Here is a 25,499-nt window from a genome sequence, read left to right on the forward strand (position 1 = left end):
CAGTTACAATAATGACTGTTGTAAACGTTTATAAATTCGCGGAGGGAATAAACGATAGCCGCCGTCGATCCGCTCGTACGCAATATCCCACCAATCAACGCGGGACGGCCGCTGCCCCTGCAGCGACGAACAACGCCTGCAGGAGCAGCGGCCACGCGACCGATCCACCGACGACGGCGGCGTTGCAATAGCTGCGTTTGCACAGGCACACCTTGGACGTGGCGTTCCGCTCCGGGTTGGTCACGTGGAAGCAACCGGCCCGGTTGATGCCTGTCGGACCGGAACACCCGCGGACCGACAGCATGCCGGTGATCACGTTCACGCACCACGCGGACAGACTGGACGGACAGTGGAACACGTACTGCCGGCGCTGTCGTTCGTTGGCGTACGACCAGAACGCGCCACCGTCGGTGCGCCGGTCGCTGTAGCACACCAGCCCTCCGCTCTTGTATTTCGGATACATGACCGTCCGGCCACCGTCGCCGGCCACGGCGGCCGCTAGCAGGAGCACCGCGATGGCCGCCGTCAACGGCATGGCCACTGCAGCTGCCACCGCTGTGTCGCTCGACGCACGAGACACAAAACGCGTAATAATAATATTACGACTGAAGGACGCAATTATTGCGTTATTGTACTATTATTATAATAATATTCCGTTGTCGACTTGCGGGGTTGCTATGTATAGTGTTTTTTTTTTGTTTGTTTGTGTTTCCGAACGCATATTATGTATTACCCCGCCACCGGGTGACTGTCCGTTATAATCGGATATTTTTTCGTGTAACAAAACTTTTTTATACAAAACTTTCAAATAAAATAACAATAATATTATAGTAGAGCTTACAATTATTAATTACTAGTAGTTGTTACCTAATGATTATTATTTCATAATAACACGTATAAAAACACAAAAAACGAGAACATTTCCTAAAGACCCTGCTTAAATATCACACGATCATTTTTAACTAAAAAATTTGGGAATTAACTAATTAAAATTTATTTTTAACAATATTTTAAAATGAGTCGACAACATTTTTAAGATACATAACTACTTGAAATTACTCAATGTATAAATAGGTACATCATACAATTATAATTTATATTATATAAATATTGTGACAAGTTGACAACATACTAACATATTGTTATGATATTATAAGAAATAATTTTCCCTTTTTCCACAAATAGATTACATACACGACTTACCTACACGTAAGATATTGTCTAGATATTTACACAGAAAAATCGATCACAAATATCGAATTTTCGGTTTAAGACTGTTGTCGTGAGGTCTGCACCTGAATGTATGGTGATACATTTTATATTCGACTCGGTGGTTGAGCGATATAACAAACAAGTACCCAAATTTGTTTTGCTATATAGGTATTTCTAAACCAGTTGTTTTGTAAATTTTCCCGCGGGCAACACTTGTTAGGGCCGTTAGGGGTTATATATTGTTATATACTTCAATGCTTTATAATTTTACATTTAAAACAACAAATTAATATTTTATATTATTATTAATGATAATTTGTTTTTCGTTTTATTTTAGCTCTTATATAGTCTAGAAAAATAGGTCAAAAATGTGTACACAAAAAAAAGCAATACGAAAGCATTTATAGACCCGGAAGTAGTAAATAAATATATATATACATAAGACAACTCAAACCTAAATACTGCTTACGGATTATGTTTTTCGACATATAAACTCTGGTATTATAATATGCACCCACAGTGAAACGTTGTCAATCGCTCTAAGGGAAATTTCAAATTTAGTACTTTCGTATAAACGATTGATAAAACTGAAAATAATTCATTACCTCGAGAATGCAATTTTATCGAGCGATCATAAAACGAGTTTGTGTCGATTTTCTATTAAAAAAAATATATATCCATTTAATATCATTATTATATTCAGTTTCAGTTGTTTAATAAATCGATTAAAGATGCGTACCTATATAGAAAACATCAACGTTATGATAATGGAAGTGTCCCAAATTGTTGTATTCGTGCGATTTCATTGTCGGAAAATCGGGATTATTTGAAAAAAAAATCACTGTAACTAGGTCTCTTTGTCGGCGAATTTGACGTGATCTGTTTCCCTATCGAGCTATGACCAGCTCGTTCGCCATACCGCCGACTTAATCCCGCCGCCCAATCGTAATACGTATACGGTAATAATATTATGTATAAAAATAATATTATAAAAACCACTGCTAATGTATAAAATTAATTCTCGTCACACACTGTACTACGCTTCATAATATACGTACTCTGCAACTGTATAGTTGTTATTAGTAGATAATATGTTAATATACGATTTTTTTTTTATATAAATCCGTTTTACACCAGTATTATACCGTATATAAAACTTTGCAGCAAAACCTCAAATTATCGGAAATTGAACACTGGTTAAAAAATTATTGTATAATATTATGACCAGTTAAAATGGTTAAATAATGTCAGAAAACATTGTAAAAACCACAATAATTATATAGTACAAGAATTATTTTAGAGTAATTTAATATTTAAAGTCATGCAAATCGTGCAAGTCATACAAATCTTGATATATAAACTATAAAGTGACAAGACATAATTTTAATGTAGTAACAATTTATAGTAAATTATATTCTTAATTAATATCAAATTAATTTTCAAATAATATTTCTGTATAAAATAATTTTATTATATGACGTGTATAATACAATTTTATACCATTGTATCATACAAACTCGCATCTCTATTTTTAAGGCATCTGCAGGATTACCATAGTCCTACCATAGTCAAATTTTATACGGCGAACGTATTTTGGTTCTCAATTAGACACGTCGACGCCTAATTATATTTTACACTCATTATCACTTATATCATGGTGCTTAACCTATGCTCCGTGACGCATGCGCAACTGCGCAAGACATGTGTGGCCTGCAGTTTTTATATTATTTTAAATGAAATGTAATTTGGGATAAAAACCTCTCTGCAGCAATGTCCGCGTGCGCCATTTTTAAGAGGAAATTAATAACCATATCGTAATTTGTATATAATATCGATTAGGAGGTATCTTAAATTATTTTTATTATGCTGTCCTCGTATAATATAATATAATATTGGCCATTAGAGTCTCACGATACCATTCGCGGACGCGTTAGAATTTCTATTTCGTAGAACACTTAAAAATCCCAACGAAATAATAGGTACCTGAATGAAACTAATATGCATAAATAAATGTCTATAATATTATAATTTCCGCACTAATAAGGCGTACACATTTAGTAAATGTTGTTCATATATACGATTATAATAATATTATGCTTTCCAGGCAATGAAGCAATCATTTTAGTATATCCTATCATCTGTCTATACGTCGATTTATGCAATTTAGATATAACATTATAATATATTATAGTGCGGGCTCGTATCGTTTTTAAATTGATAATTTTACAATTTATGTACAGTTTCTCGAGTGGCACATATATATTAATATACAATTTATTACATTTACATTTGCATAAACGCTGTGTGTAAACTGGAACGAACTTGTCCTTACGAGTTTTAAATATTTGTGTGTTATAACGTTATTAAAACTATTACAAATCGATATATTTATGAGTTTCATCCGTAAAAAACGAACTATTTTTATTCATTCAATTTATAATCAAAATTTATAAAGCGGTATTTGGTATATGGACCACGAACATAATAATAATAATACGTATTTGTTTAGTAAAAATGTTATGTTCAGTTTTTGTTTTTTTTTTTTAAATTATGCGTAGACCACACCGTTGACTATATCGTTGAAATATGCGTGCCAATATAAATGTTCGAAGAAATGTTTTCATACGATAAATGATTAATTAGTCGTTTTTCAATTAAAAATATTGCCACACCGAACACCCGATGTAGGCATTCCATCAATATTATTATTAATCGTCAAAATCGGTATTGTGCAACGGAATTGCGTTATATGAATACTTATGCGTCTGAACGTTTTTTAAACGCTATTGTATACATGAATACATAACATTTAATATAATAATGTATTCGTATTATATATATATAGCCTTACCCCGGGCCATCGCTCGCATATAATAACGAAAACTTATTCACATTTTGAATATTTAGATTTATCACAGAACGTGTCGGGTTCGTGCGAGCAGAATAATTCTATTCATCCTAAACAAATATAAGCGTCCCTCGGTAGGAAAAAAAAAAATACAAAAAAAGTCCAAAAGTCTGTACATAATAATAATAATATACCGATAACAATTTGTGCAACGTTTCGAATTTCTTTTGTTTTCTCAGGTGTTTTCGAGTGTACAACAACAACCGTGGTTACCTACCTATATATTTTTTGTCTGTCTCTCCCGTTGATATATTATTATGTTAAGTTATCCGACGCGAACGATATGATATATTTTATGGACGTACATTGTTATCATTATCGCCACGTGTGACAACTGACTGTCGCATTTCGGTGTACATGTACATTGTACATAATATGACATAGTCACATATAGGTTCATAATATACGTAGTGTACACCCAATGAGTATTCGTCCCGAATACGGCGGCCAGAGCGTTTATATTATATAGCCACGTATAGGTAAATATACCATAACCGTGGTTCATTAATCATTATAATGTTATTAAACCGGACAGTGTTTTTAATTCCCCGGCGAAGAACATATTTTTGGGTACCCTCTCGCCGCAGTGCCGTACACAATGTCACCTCATGATTAATACATAATATACCCATAGTGATTTGCGATGTATTGATAATATTATGATGTTATACAAAAAACGATAAAACACCGGAATTTTACCTGGACATCTTTTGTGTGATAAAAACCACCGAGTTATTTAAATCGGCGTGTTCGGTGCCACTAAATAAATATTACATAATATTATATGGATGTGGGTGCTTGCATATTATTATTATTATACTTACTGAAAAATGCACAGTTTACCGGGTGGTCGTGACTCATTGTCCATAGATGATTTTATGGCGTTTTCCTTTTACCCTGTCTATATTCACGTATAACATAATTATTATATTATCCTGGATTTTTGGTTTTGTGTCTTATACGCATTGCGGTTGGTTGTACCGACTATGCACACCGCAGTAAAATTATAATTTTCTCGAACAGTTTTCCATCTACATAATATATTTATGTATGCACTGTGCATACGTATGTTGCGACTGAGTGGTGTTAAAACGGTTGGATGTTAGAAAAAAATAAAAATAAAACAATGTCTGTATTCTACAATAATATATTCTAGAAAATGTTAATCGACTGAAGGTTATTGCTTATCGGAGTGAGAAATTGTATCGAACAGCTCTGCACCGAATTTTAATTTTGTAGTCTAGTTATGCATATGAATATAAATTAATAACGATTAAATGTTTTTAAATAGACTTTACGAGAGCTTGTTACTTTTGCAACAATTTAATAATTTACTATTGAATTTGTGATGTAGATTTAAATATCATTATCAGTCGGCGACCGCTTGAGAAATTATTCTCGCAGCACTGCAATTAAATTGTATTATATATTTAGTATTTACAAACCAAATAACAATTTTAATCAATGTTTGTGAATTGGGTCCATACTTAATTCGACCGGTTAATGGAAGGTTTTTAATAAAACTAATTGAACTTATTACTTAACAAAAGTACATCATAACATTATATGAATGCTTATAACTTATAAGAGTGTATATATATTTACTCTAATGGATGACGAAGGCGTGTACAGTTTGGGACTTGGGTTGCTACAGCTCATTTATATTATTCAAACGCTTAAATTGAGGTGTGGCCATTGCCGACTATACATTATATATTATATATGATGTGTGTGAGTGTGTATGCGTGTGTTGTATTTCTTCTTTGAATTTTTCTCGCCCACGACATATTTTTCTCGTCCCTGACAGAGACATTTTTTTCACACGTGCGTCGCGTTGGATATTCGTTCCAGCCAAAGAACAAAATATCATATCAAATACATATATATATATATATATATATATATATATATATATATATGTATATATATATATATATATACGTATAAGAGTATTCATAGGTTTCGTGTTGGTCTCTCCTGGTGTTATGGCCTGGTGACGGTTTTATTCTTATCTGACGTTTGCGAAATTATAACATGACGGGGAAAATAACTTTTAACAAATGACACCGGTAGGTAATATTATCTAAGACGTTCGTGTTTTCTTTGTTGATGAACAGATGTACGAGAATTCCGCACAAGGTACCATAATCATCAGTAGAATGCAGTATAGTATAGATAGCTGAGGTACACGTGTAGTGTGTTTAATAACTTTTTCTTAGACATTTGAGAGGTGCGCAGACTTTGGAACGTTAAAAATAGATACAATTTAAAAATATTATCATTGTCACTTTATACATATAACAACTGTTCGGTGCGAAAAAATACGTTTTTTTTACTGTTTTGAATATTATGTTTTAAATTTTTAATAATATATTATCACAAAATATTTTACAAAGACACGTAATAGCTATAGTAGGTATATTAAATATTAATACAAAGTTTAATTTTATTACCTTGAACACTTTGGTTTCACAAATAAAACATTTTTTTTTTACTATAAAATTTAATATTTTTTTGTTTCAAGTTGTTGATAGTATTTTTTGGTTATAATTTTTCATGGGTATAATACTATATACTACGTTCAAAGCAATTTTCATCATATTAAAAACTCTGGCAGTATTATTAAAAATTATGTATCATTATTTTGAATTAATTTTAAGCTAACAAAATAACAAAGCAAATATTAACGATGAGTAATGGAAAATATTTATTATAATATTTATCATTGCTTAACAACAACTGTCAATAAAATCAAATTTCAAAAATGCAATACAAATGATATCGGCAGTCAATATTAGTTAACCTTATCGTTTTTTCTGTGTGTGAGTTTCAAACAGTATTTTATTATGTAAATTTAAAAAAAATACTATTTAATTGTTTTAAACTTAAAATGTTGTGAAAATAATATTTCAACAAATATGTTATGATCATTATACACATAATAATAGGTATCTACATCTATTAAAACTAGCATCGATCGACGATAATGATTTAACCACAGAATATGTAAATCTAACTTTTACAGCTATATTGTGTAATATGATATACGATTATATGACGTGACAAAATAATATTACAACATTAATTTTATTGCGTTTATGAAAAAAAATAATAATAATGTAGCTAGATAGAAACAGGTATTACAATTTTCATATCTAGCTTTTTGTTTTGCTTTTATTTAAACACAAAAAAAAAAATAATTATAATTAATCATGTTGAGTGCGATGCACACACTTAAAGCGTCAAAAAAATAAAACGAATATTGATATTTAGACATAAGCAGATTAAAATTACGGTTTTTTACGTCATATTCATAGATATAATTAATGGCTATAGTATATATTATAATGTATATATATGTGTGTGATTTGGGCGGATTTGACATTATAGAGCAAAACCCATATCAACACCGAGCATGTGTCTATCGTAATAGTCACGCCATACATTTTATTTGTACATCGATAGTTCCCAAAACGTGCTCATGCATACATTTGGCGGAAACGATTAATATTAATTTAGCGGAAACGGTATACGCCCATCAAATGCGATAGAACAGTGAAATCGTTACACAGCACATTTTGACCGGCTGTGATTGACCCAACTCTTAGGAAACACTATATCGGTTTTGATACAATTATCACATTCATTTAGGCCTGAAACTTTACCGCGTAGGTTTCCATTTTTCCGAATGAAATGTAAAATGAAAAAAAAAAGATTGATAATTTTTATGTCGACAGGAATTGACTATCAATATCATTAATTGTTTTGGATTTAGTCCGAGAAAAAATCAATACAAATAATATAATATATAATATCCATAAATTTATTTTATATTGTCCATTCCACGTAATTTAAACATTTTGGACGGTTCTAGGTTTTTACAGACATTTATATAGACAATAATATCATTATTTTTACCTTAGACAATCATACCTATATGATTCCTGCAGAATATCCTCACAATTTTACTTAAGGAATTAATTTTATTCATAATTTCTTTCTTTTTACCCATCTTATAACCGATCACTATAATTTTATTAGTTTTATCAAATTGAATTGCTTACTTGAAAATTTACAACGCATTATTAATTACCGCAGCAGTTTACAACGAACCATATACAGTGACTACGTAACTTTTCGGCAGGCTCTCCATTGAGATGTCCACTTGCCATTACAGAAATATGATAATTTAATTATTTTTTAAAAATTATTAAACCTTACATATTTTTTTTTTACATATTAGTGCTATTAGGGAACCATACAATTACAATTTATTCTCAGTAAACCAAATAAAGAATATATGTAAAAAAATATAATTTATATACCTTTAATTTTAATTTTCAATAAAGTCTGATTTTTTATATTTGATATAATTTTATGATAAAAGTTGTAGACCACAAATTGATTTGTAGATTGCGTACTGGATCGTTACCAAAATTTCAAGTTTTTCATTCCATTAGGTATAGTTGTATAGTATACGATAATTATTGAAATCATAAGGTAGGTATAATAGGTTAACTGGCTCCTCTCTTCCCTTATCCAAAAGTTTCCCAAAGAGGGTCATATTTGGAATTTGACAATATTTTCTTCCATAAAATTCGAAAAAACTTTTGAAAACACCGGACCACGTGATTTCAATTCCCTCCTGGGACGAAAACTTTTTGAATTATTTCATAACTTTTCAATAATCCTCGAGACTTGAAACTTTCTTCGATTACCTATTTATTTTATAGACGAGATTTTTTAAAAATCGCTGACCATATTCGGATTAATATATTGATATGGAAATTCTCAACAATAATGTTTTTCCCCGTTTTCTTAAGTTTCTATACTACGTATACCAATGTGTAAATATAAATATATATGCATTAAATATTTTCTTGCCACTTTGTCCGTCCACCCATCATAGCTATCATTGCCACTGTCAATACTGTATTATACAAATAATATACTGTTTAACGATATTATATATTTTGGGCTCTACTCTCAATGATGGTATATGTCATGTGTAATAATTTATTATCCTTAATACAACTTTTTTATTGACTTTAAATTGTATATACTTACTAATATTTCGAATACACTCGTAGAACTATATAGGTATTATATAAATAATATTATTTGCATGCGATTATAACGTCTTGTTTATAGATACCTATATGATGTTTTTACCACTATATATAGTAATGTCATTTTAATTTTTAACATATATATTGAATTTTATTACAGGAAACAATACAATATATAAATTCATTAGGTATGGCCTCTATAGGTTATACCTATTTCATTTTAGACTCATAAATAACGCATATATAGTTCATGAATAGGTTAGGTATAGGTCGTATATTCTAAAGCAACTATAGCGAGTGTTTTTCCTCACTTGTTAATAATAAAAAAAAAAAATAAAACAATGTAAATTAATTTAACGTTAGTTCGGGTCTTGTGGTATACATAATATACAGCTCTTGCTTTATTAAAACTATTTTATTTAAATCGATTCGATCAACATTAATTATTTTGTGTGCTTTATATAGGTACCTACTGAAATTATTATGAGTTTGAAACGCGTTAATTGGCCTACAACTGTTACGATATGGTATGGTAGTGTTTTTAATTTACTTTTGACAAAACGTGAACCATTTTACGTTGATTCGCTTGGTGCAAATATGTACATAATAATAATACAACACTCCCGTGCGCCGGGGCGATCGAAGTGAGGCGAGTGAACAGTATAATAAAATATTATGTTTGCTATCCAAACGTATACTTTTTTCAATATCATAATGTATATAAGTACACGTAACAGAATATATAACATTGAAATAATTCTTTAAAAAGTATGAAGATTTCTCTGACCTTTAGGATTAAATTAGATTTCTATTTTTTCCATATATAAATATATAATATTTATGTGAGTTACACTGATAAAATATACGTTGCAAAACATGTCAATATTCTTCATAGCAAATATAGTTAACAAAAGTCAACTATACATTACAATATAGTGCTAAATGTCTATATAAAAATGTATTAAAAGTTAATACAAAACATTTTTACAATAATGATGAATTTCATGCAAAAGTAATATTATAATAATTGTTAACTTGAATAAATTAACGACGTAAAATTTGTTTAATATACCTAGTTTTGAAATAATAAACATAATACAATAATAATGTTTACAAAAACCGTTCTTCTAGATAGAAAGCATTTCAGAATCTTGTGAAAAAATCGCTAACGTTTAAATTTTTTTAGCACAAACATTGACTTAGTTTACCAGTTGTATTTGTTTCTGTCGTTATTTATATTTTATACCATGGTATACTCATTTCGTTATAATTTTGATTAACATTATTTCTTATCATAAGCGTTGAGCTACACCAAAAAATTACGGTACGGTAGTTGTATAATAAATGTCTTATATTAAACTATAGTGCAGCTGTTGAAAAAAAAAATGTACCCATATGACCTTATATTATGATACAATTCATAACTGTTAAAAAAATACTGAGCATATTACATTTTTGTGTATCGCCTTTTCGGCAGAGACATATTTCTGTGTGTCTAATAGCACTATTAAAGTTGCACGGATTTATAATATTTTTTTTTCCTACGTCCGTTTTCTGACGTTCAGCTATTAAATCAGGAAAACAGTCACAGATACATCATTTTTTTTTTTTCGGTTCTCTTTGCCTTTGTCACACATCGCAGTAACATTAGTGTCGTTAAAACTCCGTTCCCCCCCGGTGAAACGTCAAGCTGTCATTAGAAACGCTCCAGATGCGCTCCATACAGATACGCGTGTGTACTGTATATAATATATATATATATATTCGTGAAAAAAATATGAGAAAAAAGACACGTACAAAGCTGTAGTATGAAAAACGCCCGGAGGGAAAAGTACAATAATATATATTATTATATATAATAACAAATTCTTCCTTTGGGTGTGCCGCACGATAACGTTATAAATGGTACGACTCTTATGTATAATAATATATACATACATGTTTTCGTGAGTGTGTAGAATATTATAATGTGAAGTGCATTTAATTTCTCTCCCCCTGCTAAGCGCACGGTGGCGGCGACGTCCTTTAATTGGGCAACCTCTGCACAACGAGAGCCCATTGTGTGCAGCGCCTCTCGGACCGCTGCTGGGCGGATGGATGTGTATATATATATATATATATTGTATAGGCGCTCATACGATATATTATAATAATATATACATTATATATACACGAATTACGAAGGCATACATTATAATATATTATTGTTATTATTATTATCATTATTATTATAATGTTATTATGCGTGATTTATGGTCCGAGCGAATAAAATGTACCCGCGCGCAGCCATGCGCATATATATAATATAATATATAATATAAATGTTATGCGGAAAATAGATGCACTACATCGGCAGAAGAACGTCGAAGATATTTATGCGACTACTATAGATATGGTGGTTGGGAAATAGGTGAGGGAAAGGTGTAGAGGGAGTTGACACAAAAACTTCCAGTAGAGGGGGGGGGCTCGACTAGGTGGGGATTTGTGGGGCTCGAGATAAGCGCCACTCGTCTCACATCAACAATTTTTGGTCAACAAAAAAAATAAAAAATGAGAAAGCAGAAAGCTTTATTATACTAATCGAACATTTTGCGTCTACGCGTGGTGTGTACGGCCTATATTACGGCTCTATAGCACTTCCAACATAAATCTCTGATTGCGCCTATATTTTTTATGTATATTTATTACGTGTAGGTCGAAAAGCACTCAATGAACCCTATTGTCGGTCGTTAATTATAAATTATTTCATCCCGCACATCCGTCGGCCGCTGAACATTTCGATTCGTTTAATGTGTCTAGGAAAGAAATTATAATAATAACATGTAAGAATTATACATACAAATAAATGAATAAATCGAACGTTATTAGAATATATTTATATATTTTTGTGTATAATATTATATAATATATATAACATCGCTGTGTATAATATATTGTTATTGCGGCCGCCGGAAATCGCGTAACCGACAAAATCGAATTCGCCGAAAACGTATAATAACGCGTCGTCCGGAATTTTTATATGATATAACACAATATTATATTGGAATGGATCTTGGTGCGCGAAAAAAGACCGAACGGAAACGGAGGGAAAAAATTACAATCTGGCAGATGATCCGATTTTTTTTTCTGTTATTCTTCTCGTATTACATTTTTTGATTTTTCCCCTCGTAATGGCTCGTATCTATCTATAAAATATGTTATATATATAAGGCTTCGGTGTGCGTGTACGTTTATAATATTGTAAATGCATGCGCTCAGTTTTAAACGACATATTATATTATTAGAAAAAAGTGAAGACCGGAGATTTTAGGTACATACATATAATATAATATATCCTAACAAGCGTGCACTTGGTAGGTAGGGGTGTGGTCGAACTCGCGCGGAATCGACAAGTGTCCCTTGGAAAATATTAATCCTTAATCATCTCTATATTATGCTGTGTACGAATGCTTTTTACGCAGTCGTTTTCCACTTTTGAATATTATGCAGTCTTTATTATATGTACAGTAAAATGTATTATAATTTGATAACTTTATAAAACTAGACGTCTTATATTATAGTTATTAAAATATAAGCTGCAGACTTTATAACTATATTATTACATAGCTGTATTATTGTATTTATTTTTCCAAATCTACTAACCACTTTTACGGGTATAATATTAATATATGGAGGGATAGTGTGCAGCGCTCTAAAAGTTTCACGTGATTGCCCATCGTCAGACGTCTGCAATGCACAGGCGACCGACTGTAGTATATATTATAACGCGAACAAAGACGTATATTACTTCAGGGGGACTTGACATTTTCGCCGATATTGTAATCCCCGCGCGCTTAGTATTGTATATATTTTTGAAAATGTTTATTTTTCATTTTAAAACACAATCCGGTGCACTTGACGAACATTCGTTGCCATATTGGGGCGGCCGCCACTCTGTGCTGCAGATAGCGGTTGGATTGCGCTACGCCTTCAACGGACTTACGTACACGTATACAAAAATATACGATATCAACCGCGGTAGGGGACGCCGAAACTGTGGCATCGCCACCAGTCGTCCGGGTATGCAAACATCACGATTGAACGGTCTTTGTGGCGGTGGGTGGGTGGCAGTTAGGATATGTGTTTGTGGGGGGGGTGGGTAAGGGGAATGAAGCCGCCGATAGTATCGTCATTATCTCACGCCTCTTTAGCACGTTTTCGAAACGTGCTTATCTCGAACCACTCGAAATACCGTCCGTCCGTAGCCCGTATAACACGTATATATATTATATATTATGTTGTGTATACATAACGTGTATAAATGATATACGGGTGAGGGGCGCGAGTTGGACACACACACATACACACAGCCACACAGACGATATAATACGTTTTACGTAGCACTCTATAGCGCACACTGCCGAAAATAAAGTGGTTTAGAGGATTTCGAGGTTTTTTTTTTACGACAGCCGAGACACGTTTTGGCGGCGAGCTCGTGACAAATGCACGAAATCGTAATTCGATAAAGGCGTTAATGATTCGTTAATCCTCTGCACTCTCTGCAGAACCCCTGTTATCGCCTATACTGATCGAGTTTTGATTTTTATATGTAAGTACAGCGCTGCTCGGCTGCTGTTGTACCTGTACGTACGTTTATACTATTATGTTGTATTATGATAATTAATTGTAACTATTATGAGCACTGCGAAGGTTCTTATAGACGAACGACGTGCCTCACCCCCCTCCAATCGGGGATTCAAATTCCGCGTCGGTGAATTTCGGCCTGGAGCGCATAAAATAATATTATACCTAGCCTGGTAGATTTATAGGTGTACCTATATAGAAACCTTATATATACGCAGAAATGTCGAAAATTTTCTCCAGGTTATTAATCATTACATATGGGTAGGCCGCGTCGATTTCACGTATTATATTTGCACAGGTATGTTGTTATTTCTAAAAAAACATTTAATGTTCCCATCGCTGGTCTTCGTATATACTATACCTATATATTATACAACTCGATATAGGTGCATTTGTATATTCGTGTATTTACTAGTATCCAGTATACCTATGATGGCAATCAACCTTAAACCGTATATAAATTATAAACTACTCTTTTTTAATTAATACTATTATTTTATATTACTTCGAAACTCGTTTATTGCCATTAATTCGCTAAAAATATTAATTGCATTGCAGCATATAATATGTATAGGTGCAGACTTAATCGTTTTACCCTTTATCGTGTGTATATATTGTTTATATGAAGATTTCATAACATTTTTTTTTTTTAAAACTATAATTACTAAAATGTTGCTCACTTAAATATTCTTAGTATTAGTCTAGTCTTCAGTGTGTGAGAATTGTTTTTCCGACAATATAATGTAAATGAAAAATTATTGTATAATTATAAGACGAATTTAAGCATGAAATATACATAATGTATTTCGTATTGAGTGTATATATGTGAAGTTTTAAAATTTAAATTAGTCATGATTTCGATCAGGTGTAGCCGTGTAGGTACTTCAAAAAATTAATTAATGCAATAAAATTAATTTAAAAAAGAAGTCGACGTCATATTTTAGGGAACGAACGAGGATAGTAATAAAATAATATTCTATAATACTAATAACTAATAAGTAATAATATATAGTATTAAGTATTAAATATCATATAAAAAAAAATTGAATTAGGTAGTTATCAGCTATATTAAAAATGAAATTGTGGATATGTATGTACCTATATGTACACATAGCTGGTACCTACTATAGACGCACTAAAATACATAATATTAATATATACATAGGTAAAGTCAACAATATATTTACATAATTTTTCTGTGTAAAAAAAAATTGAATTGCATTAAAGATTTAAAGATATTTATTTATGGAAAATATCTTTCATTTTATGTATTAGGTACAAAAAAGATTAATAATTTATAGTTTTTACAAGCTTATCGGTTCACGTAGTTTTTTAGTGGCATTTCGTTTTCAAATTATCTTAAGACTTTTATGTTTAAATTAGTAAAGCGGCCTTGTTTAGCAAATAACACCTCGGGACTTAAAATCCGGTATTAAATTATTATACCGTGGAAAATATGCATGTGTTGATCGTACCTAAAAAAAGTTATTGAACATAATTTCAAACTGGTATCCCGACACTAAGACATGCGAGCTGTCTTGATAATTACGAGCGTATTATTACATTATATTTTATTAGGGACGTTATTGGCGGGCCCGAAATACGTACTATGTAATATATATATATAAATAATATATTATACTTAGATTAAATTGACACGCAGCGAATATTACACTAATAATAATTATTTTAGAACTCCTGTTGCGTTTTATGATATTATATACACATATTTCGTAGATGTTTAATGATAATAATAATAATAATAATATATGGACCGTAGAAAATGGTATTAACGCAACACGCGTATAGTTCAATTATTATAATATTGTAGTGGTAATAACAGATTATAAACATAACATTTTATTATATCAGTCTGTGATAGGATGTGTACCGTCTTTTTAGGGTACATTTTAGTGTGGTCGATAAGATTGTTTTTCAAAACCGAGCATCGACTCACGACTACAATATTATCGTTCTATATGATGGTAGGGTCAAACCTCGCTGTGCCCATTAAAATCATTGAGGATATTAACGTTAATTACTTTTGATTAATTTGCTCGATAATAATATTATGTTCACGCAACACAAACCGAACACGTTTGATGGTGAAAATAATGATATTTAAAAAAATAGAAGGCCGTGATCCCTTTGACATTTGAACCCATTGGCAGACACGTGTGGAATAACGTTCGTTTATATTTCTTCGGCCCTTACATATTTTTTTATCAGCAATGCGCAGAATGTTTTCACGGTCGTTTCACTGTATGTGCACGTAATTAATTGAATAAAAAACATGTTGTGTACCTGTGGGAATATCGTTATTATAACAAAGACAAACTGTATGGAGATAAAACTATTTTGAAATAATTCCTTGTTTGTCAATAATAATTAATAAATCATGGTTTAGCACGGAATTATAATCACAAATGTAAATAGGACATGAACGGATTATGTATACATCGCTTTAATTATATACTTATTCAGCAACTGTTTTATACGTTTTCAGCTGCATGCTTTCATTCATTCATATAATGTATAGTAATATTATAATCCCTAAAAATGATATATTTAGTATTTAAATTTAAATAATTATCAATTCCAATCTTAAAATTATTCATTTTACAATCTAATAATTATTCACTTGGTATATACAGGTTTTCGACGGTAGTTAAATATTACACAACACTTTCATTTTAAATATCAACAACGATAAGTTTAATTAAACGTTTAAAGCAATAATTAATTGTAAATAGTATAGGTATGGTTGCCGGTTGTAGGTATATAATTTTAAAACATAATAATAATATAATAATATAATAATATAATATACCTACCTACTTACAATAATAATAATTATGTTAATGGTCAACAATGAATTTTTGTTAAACATATTTATCTGTACTACTTCGATTATAGTATTGTACCTAAATGATTAAACATTTTTTAATTTTTCCTCTATTATATACTTTTTTTTTAGTTTTATGACATCAAACAAAGCAAGCGCATTATCGTATAATATGTAGATATACCAAGATGAATGATGATCTATCCCTATAATAGGACATTGATATCAAACACGAATAAAACATAAATTATACCTAAGCAATATAATATTTATACTAAAAAAAGATTTTACCTACTATATAGGGATATAATAATATTATTAATGTTATCATTGATTTTATACAAAGATACTACGTGATTCATTACCTCGGTACCTACAACATATACGAATAATAAATATTTTATATCAATATATAATGTCCTTAATATACATAAAAAGTATATAATAAAACGTTATCGTCTCAATTTATGTAACGTAACGTGTGTAACATTTTGAATTTATAATACATATTACTGTATATTCTATATAATATTATACAGTTATTGCTTTGTCTTTGGTGATTTTGTGTTCTTTTTAAACAATGATATTTTATAATCGTACAATAATATTATATGTTTTAAAAAATGTGTGTTACCTACCATAAATATACATAATCAACTGTTGTTTATTAGTAAGTAACGTTTTACACATTCATTAATTTATTCAGATATATTACAATTTCAATAAATAAACAATAACTAAACAATATATAGGTAGCGCTGCAGTACCTATAGTTACTACATCTTCTTCTTCTGTCCACTTTCTAAAAGTTTTTGCCGCCATTACTATCCTTTGCCACCTGAATCTATCTATGAGTTACTGCATCACTGTTACAATTTTATGAAATTCGTGTAGCTTATGATATTGGGTCAATTAACGTTTGTACCGATCAACATTTTAATATGAATTATTTTATTATCATAATATACCAATTTTCCGACTGATATGGTAGGTATAGTATTTGTTTTTAACGATTAGTATAAATTATAAAATATGTAAAATTGCGTTTATTCAACTGTCGCTAGCCTAAATTATACTTGACTGCGCAGGCGATCGTATAAGAACGTCCCCTCGAACATATTATTATTAAGGCCGTCGCTTAGCTGTGTGTGATATCGTTCAATGGAAAAATAATTTATCGTACAGACGCTGAAAATGCGATCATATATTAATATTGTGCGCTTATCTACCTATATAATATATTATTATGAACACGTAACCGCGTGGGTATTATGGAACGTTTCGACATCTGCAGCTTATTGAAGAACTATTTTAGTATATTACCGTTGGAATTCGAGAAACGTTCGGTTTAGTTCAAACCGGAGGCTAAAATGACGACAGTTTCCCAACGCGTTGTTCACATGTTGCCGGTGTGCCAAACAACAATATTTGTTTTAAAAATGACAAGAATGACGTGAAAAAGTGCACACACACACACGTATAATACACATCAATGATTGCTTCTATAATCAGTACTCGACTGCCAACCCGCGGAGTATGATAAATATATATAATAGGGTACGATCGGTTTTTTCAGATTTATTTTTTTTTTTTTTTACCAAACCACAATTTTTTAATTCCGCATATACGAGTTCTGCGAATGGGATGCGTACCAGTATTACAGCTGGCTATATAATATGTATGTGTGTATCATGTATGTGCATAAGTACCAGCGATATTTCCTATTTGAAAAACATGTTCGCGGTACGTGTGTCGGGTCTTGAGAATAAATAAATATAAAAATCTACGCTAATCGATCACGATTCGAGTAACGACCATTTATCGACCTTCCGGCCGGATGGCATTAATTAAATTCGAAAAAAATCCAGATGGTGTGTTCGTATATCGTTTCCTCCTATTCGGACGGGTCGACCCGACCCCGCCGCGACCAAAATAACATAATATAATGTCGGTCCACGATCGTGTGCAGTGTTCGGTATGTATATACTATATGCGTACATACTATATTGTTATGCTGTCGTATTCGTATTTACATTGTATTATTATATTATACGGCATAATATTATATTATAGGCAGGCGCATTTCAGGTGTTGTTCTTTTCGTGGCCATTATATATGCGTTATATATCTCCGAGGGCCGTCCGGCAATTCTAATTGTGTTTTAACGAAACATATCGATACGTGGCGTACAACTGCCGGCGACAACAGTGAGAATAATAATAATTATCACGGAGAAATAATATAATAATAATAATAACGAAAACACCACACGCGTTCGAAACGTCCGCGCATGTGAAAAACTTCTGTCTGCAGCGCGGTGCGTCCGACGGGGTCATCACGTATATAATATTATGTACGTGCAGTGTTGTAAGGTACTGCTGCTGCAGCTTACACAGCCGGTCCGGTATATACCTGTATACCTACATATGTTGTTATGACCGCGTATATACACCAGAAATACGAGATATTGCTGCTGCTGCTGCGGTATACCGCTGGAATAAAATATACGTTTGTGCTGCTGCGTGCGCGACGGCGTGTCTGCAGTGCACACGTATTATACGCACGTATTATTATTATACCGCATAGGTATATACCGCGTGTCTGGTGTTTCATCAAAAACCGTATGTATGTATTGTAAATCATCGGGAAGATTACAAAACCGTGTACGACCTTTTACGACGAATATCGTCTCCGAAGAAAGTGCGCGTGAGCCGAGCGAGGAATTTTTTTACCGTCCTTAAATGTAAAAAAAAATTCACCGCCCGTCTGTTGTCGTCGTCGTCGTCGTCGTCGTTGTTGTTTGGCCTGTATTATACGAGACTTGTATCGAATGTCCATCTGTATAATATTATACGTATTATTATACCGTACAATGTATACCTACACACAGGTAGGAGGTTACCCATATACTTACCCATATTATGTATAATATAATGCACTGTAAAGTTTAGATATATCTGTACTGGTATACCAGCTCTATGTAGGTACTACGCGTGCAACAATAATAATATAATAATAAGGCATTATATATTATTATTACTGTGTGAAAATATCGAATTGTCGTTACTTCAATTTACATCCATACCACCGTAGTTAATAATATTATACATAGGTGCCTCCTATTATTATCGTTATAGCGTGCGTAGTGTTCGTGCGTGTTCATTATACTTTTCTAGTGCGCTCGTGACGTCTTCAGAATCATTAATTTATTATATTTTTATTATAATAATAGGTGATTGTAATTTTCACCGGATCACGGGTGACGTATATAGTTAATGAACGACAAACATAATATCATCAGTTATCGCAAGTCAAATGTCTAGCAGGTTTGTTCTTTGCGGTAAAAATTGAAATGCTCATACCTAGTTATTAACAAATAATTGGTTTTCTTCTTATAATCATCAAACGATATTATATACCACCATTAATTCTTAAAAATTTCACAAGACCAGAAGCAATCACGTGTGAATGTATTATGAAAACCCCTTCGAACCGATTGATATTACATACAATCCGAATTTAATGTTAGATGATGCAGGGTACCCTCTATACAATTATTAAAAAAAAAATAATAACGACTATAATATGTCCATACGTGCGTTATTGATAAAGAACGACGTGGTAATCATCTAAAAAACAGTAATCATAGGTAACCTAACCTAACGCTGGATCAGATAACTATATTTTCATAATTGCGTTTGCTTAAATCTTATTGACTCGGATAGTACTCGGGCAGTATTAAACCGCAATTATACTCTTTCATAAACTATTTTATTTGTTCATTCGACCTTAGGTGTTTTCTATACCGTATCCTATATATTATTATTATATGACAGCGTAAATGATGAAGGATGATGTAGGTATGCGCCGCTCGTCAACAACGCAATGGCTGTTAGCATATTATAATAAATTAATCATTTTTAATCATACGCAGGAGTAATTTGACAAATGCTCCATAGCTTAACTAAACTTTAACTACCACATGTATAGTTATCAGTCGTTTGTTTTTCATTTTGAGCATTACAATTATTTTATTACACGGTTTTAAATCGAAAGGTGTGCTCGGTTTTAACATAGTTTACTCGGGTAATATAATATAAATATCATATTATTGTACTTAATAGTATATAGGTGGGTACTCAATAAATTAATAGATAGATAAAATATATAGTAAAATTAGTGATTAATAAATTTAATATAAGCAATCACAATATATATATACCGCAATAAAAATAAAAAATAACTTATTAATATTCAAAAAATAATAAAAGCTTTTAACGCACTTACAAATGATTAAAATTAAATAGATATACCCACTATACAATTAAATTTTATTTTCAAATCATTAATCAACATAATTGATGAATAAATATACATAAAAACTACTATTACTTTAGTCACTATAATTACAAGTTTTTAAATTTTTATAAGATTCAACACCTCTGTAGATTCAACATTTTCCACACAAATAGAATTAAAAAAAATGATGGAAAAATAAAGACGCATATAATATAATCACATAACCTATAGACACTATAATATTTAATTTAATATGTTAATTGTATTATAATTATTTATAAAATATATTTTAACTGTAATATACTCAGTGTCATCAATGGGTGGCTCCTTTTATCAAAATATGTTACCTGATATATTTGTTACTCTTAGCCTATATTCTTATTGTGGTGTCTAATGATCAGATTGTATATTGCTTGTAAAAAAAAAACTGTGATACTTTTTTTGCTGGGTAGAAAGTATTTTACACTAGGTTTTAGTTTTTTCATTGTTTTTTAATATACCAATATACTTATATTAACAATTCATTCACGCAAGACAATTCAAATATAAATGTTTTTACATTTTACAACAGAACTATACTGCCTATTTATATTTCTTACTCCTCAGTAAAATAATTTATATCTACGCGTTGTCATGCCGATGCGAGAGATACGTCAAATTACCGAAAATCCCGCATGGTTACCCATACGTCACTCGGTAATGTTTGACATGATATTTTAACTTTGACAATGCTTCACTTAAAAACCTGCCATGTCACGTTGGCCTACTTTTTATTATATTTAATGATTAAACTAAAAAAATGAGCCACGATAAATGTAACAACATTATACATCACGTATGTCGAATTGTCAAAACTACTAGACTAATCCTAATGAACAATGTCTTTAGTGTATGTTTTTTTTATCTAAACTAAATAGTGCACTAGAAATAGGAATTATCAGTCCATATGGTTAAATCCCAATATGTGTTTAAGTCTAAAAAACGTTTCACTTACTTTGTCCATACTCTAATATATTATTGTTAGTGAAATATCGGACATTTTCTATAAGGGATTAATGCTTTAGGAATGTCCAAGCCCCTTTTCTTAGTCATCCTTTTTTAACGTCAATATAATCATTAATCACTAACAATGTGCACTAATGTAAAACGTATTTCAGTTAATATTTAATGCGTCTGAGTATGTTTTTAAATATGTGTACCAACATTTTATTTTTAAAAAATTGTGTTGTAAAAAATACGACGTTGTATCTTTCAATCTTGCATTCGTGTTCCTTGACACAATTTATGTGAAATGTGCTTATTGTTGTTGACTTGACATCCATGCGCGTACTCGGAAGTATACATTTTAATTTTTTTTTTTCGTACTCGCTTCTAATTAACTTTATATTATGAACGAACAGATTTTTATTTTTTATTACGAGACATTTCTTTATAGCTAAGAACGAATTATGTAACGCATTCATGTTATTATATTTTGTTTCTGCATGTAGACTATAGAAACTATAGTATCTTTTAAAATAATGTGGTATTCTATTTATATCCATTTTTTACGAACATCAATTCACGATTTTTTCTAAGCCTTTTCATAAAGGGTACGCCTTATGCGATTTGCTGTGTTTTGGCATACTTCACGTTGTTCTTGTTAAAAAACCATTATGGCGCCAATGAATGCCGCCACCTGAATAAAACGCTGAGTTTTTGTATATATTTTAAAATATAAACAATGTAGCTATTGTCTATAGGTGATTTGTTTTGCCTTTTTTTATGTCGTACCAATGTAGCTTCTAGAAAAAAACAAACACATACCTTAAAAATAGTTTCGACTAAAAATATACTAAGGTATTCGTATTTCGTATATTTAAAAGTAAAACTAGTTATTAAATTTTGAATATTTAATCGTAATATAATAAATTCATAACGACAATATAGGTACCTACTTATAATTATGAACAAAACAGTTTATCTTATGAATTAGTTATATGTACATTGTACATTTTGAATAGACAAACATAATAGTTATGAGTAGGTAGGTATAGCACACTGTAATTTACTTATTTTGTAATTATATATTATATGAGTATTATGAAGCATGGTAATTGATTATCCAATACACAATACGAAAAATTGTTCAAATTAGATAAATGTTTCTATAATTTATTGTTCTGTTTTTAATCATAAATATGTTTGAAATGAATTACGCCTCTTTTAAAATTAGATAATATTTGATGATTCTAATTTATGACTTGTTTAGTTTTTTTTTTATGCAATGGATGACATTAAATTGTTTTAGAAAACCGTAAATTTATTGTATACATATATTTAAACACGAATACTGAGAATGTTCTTTAAATTTAAAATCCTTCTCACTTGAATTAATCTGAAAAGTTTAGCTCATAAAGGATTGTTTAAAATATGTGTAATTTTCAACATATATGTATTCACAAGCCATGATATAGATAAAGAATTAAATAGGTAGGTAGTTAATACTATTTACTATTTAATGTTAATGCATACAAATATCAGCTTGTATGATATCTAAATGTAGTGATAACGTTTTTAGAAGAGGATTATAAAAATTAAGTCCTTATTTATAATTTATTGAGATTGGAATATTGTAATAAATCAACCAAAACATGTTTATTAAAATTGAATCATTTTGGCTTCAAACACTAGGTATGTAATATAACGACTTTTATAGCATAAAGTATAGTAAATGTTTTATGCACAAATATTTAGAACAAAATGGTGATTAAAAATTGATTATACTTGGGATCTGAATAAGTTAAAAATATTAATTAGATTGTTAAAAAAATTAAGTCACTCGTCTAACGAACATTGAAACTCTGTTGCGTATACACTTCTTATAACATAACTTTTTTAACGTGTAGTTAGAGATAAACCAACGTTGAAAATATAATCGTATTATGTATGGGTATATATAGGTACCTACAACATTTAAATTTAAATTTTTATCATTTTAGTTTTGGAATGCGTTTTGTGATTGTTTTTTTCATTCATACAATTTCATTTCGATAACACAAGAGGATAATATATATTATACAAACTAATTCAGCAATAATATATAGAGCCTATAGGTTAACAAAATAACTAATAAATCCATATAACGTTATAATTTTCGTTATATTTTTGATAATAGCTCAAAAACCAATGCTGTTTTCAGGGATATAAAATATGACCTATTATTATATCGTCTAAAAACCGTGTCTTATATATAATGTGCATGTGTGCGTTTATATCGTATGCGTTATAATAATCACATCACGCGCATTGACAAACGTGAGGTCCCTTGGTTCCGGAAACTTTTTAATGGATCGCGACAAAAGTGCAATAGTTTTTGAAACTAGACACACGTGCGATGGCCCCACAAAGAGAATAAAGACATTTTGAAAACAGCCCTATTCAGCTCCCTCGCCGCCGGGGTCGTCCGCCACCGACCAATTCAAAATTATATTCTTCTATCATCTATATATATATATTATTAGCAGTCGTACGTCGCACGAGGGCTGCTTTTATTCGTTCGGTAAAAAGGAAAACTTCATCACGAGACCCGCCTCTTCGGCCCGGTGGTGGGAGGACACAATTTGGACCGAGCCAATCCATCGATTTGACGAGTACGAATCGAGTTGTAATTAAAAAAAATTCTTTTTTTTATTGTTCGGTACACGACATGCACTCTCTCCAGCCGAACTATGACTATATACGCACATGTATTGTTATTATCATTATCATCATCATCATCATCATCATCGTGATTACCTATATAATATGCAAGAGAATAGACCGGTTTTTTTTTTGTTCTCAATTGTTTTCATTTTCAAGACACGAACCACAAACGGGGTTATTATACAATAATATATTATACTATGCACACATGCGCGTATGTAATAATATATTATACATTTCGTTTTGTATTGGTAGGCACTATAGGGTACCCCCCCGAACACTACCAAAATATATATTTAATAAAAGCTGAGTCTTTTGTTTTCACGCACGCACGCGGCCCCAGTTTACTGACACAATATATTATGTACATTTATGTTACAGTATACAGTGCATTATCGTATTATACAGTAGGTACGACCGTGTATATAATAATGATACTCAACTCGCGCGCACACGCACACACACACCTAAACCCAGATGCGATTCGTTGCGTGTATAATTATTGATGGTCCCGAGTGTGCTCGCAATTATTATTATTACACGAGCGCGTATATATAATATGGGTGGTTCGTTATTGTTTTATATCAAAAAAAAAAAAATACCTAGGTACGTGTTTATAAGTGTTATAACGAAAAACAGCTGTTTTCGGAATAATAATAATTGCATGGGGCGTGAACGCGCCGCGCGTATCATCGTGTGGACCGCGTGACGGACTCGACTTGCGTTTTCGAAACGCAGATAATATAATATTATAGGTACGTAATATTATGTAGTATAGGTATACGTTGCAGTGTTTTTGAAAATATCCGACGACGGGAAAATAAAGAAAGCCCTCCCTCTCTACTGTGGGTTGCGCAGC

The 25,499-nt window shown here is 31.2% G+C and overlaps 1 protein-coding gene across 6 annotated transcripts in view; it reads left to right on the forward strand.

Annotated features, from left to right (window-relative positions):
• LOC132950339 (protein UXT homolog) overlaps positions 1-25,499 on the forward strand; it is a 67,889-nt gene that overhangs the window by 33,515 nt on the left and 8,875 nt on the right. Inside the window, exon 1 of one of the 6 annotated variants that reach the window (XM_061021755.1) lies at positions 19,527-19,547. The exons of the other annotated variants lie outside the window; for them this stretch is intronic. The gene's annotated coding sequence lies outside the window, so the exon portion shown is untranslated. Of the gene's footprint in view, positions 1-19,526; positions 19,548-25,499 lie in introns of those variants that run through there. 6 annotated transcript variants of the gene reach the window in all.

The sequence above is a fragment of the Metopolophium dirhodum genome, chromosome 8, assembly GCF_019925205.1.
Source record: "Metopolophium dirhodum isolate CAU chromosome 8, ASM1992520v1, whole genome shotgun sequence".
NCBI classification, from domain to species: domain Eukaryota; kingdom Metazoa; phylum Arthropoda; class Insecta; order Hemiptera; family Aphididae; genus Metopolophium; species Metopolophium dirhodum.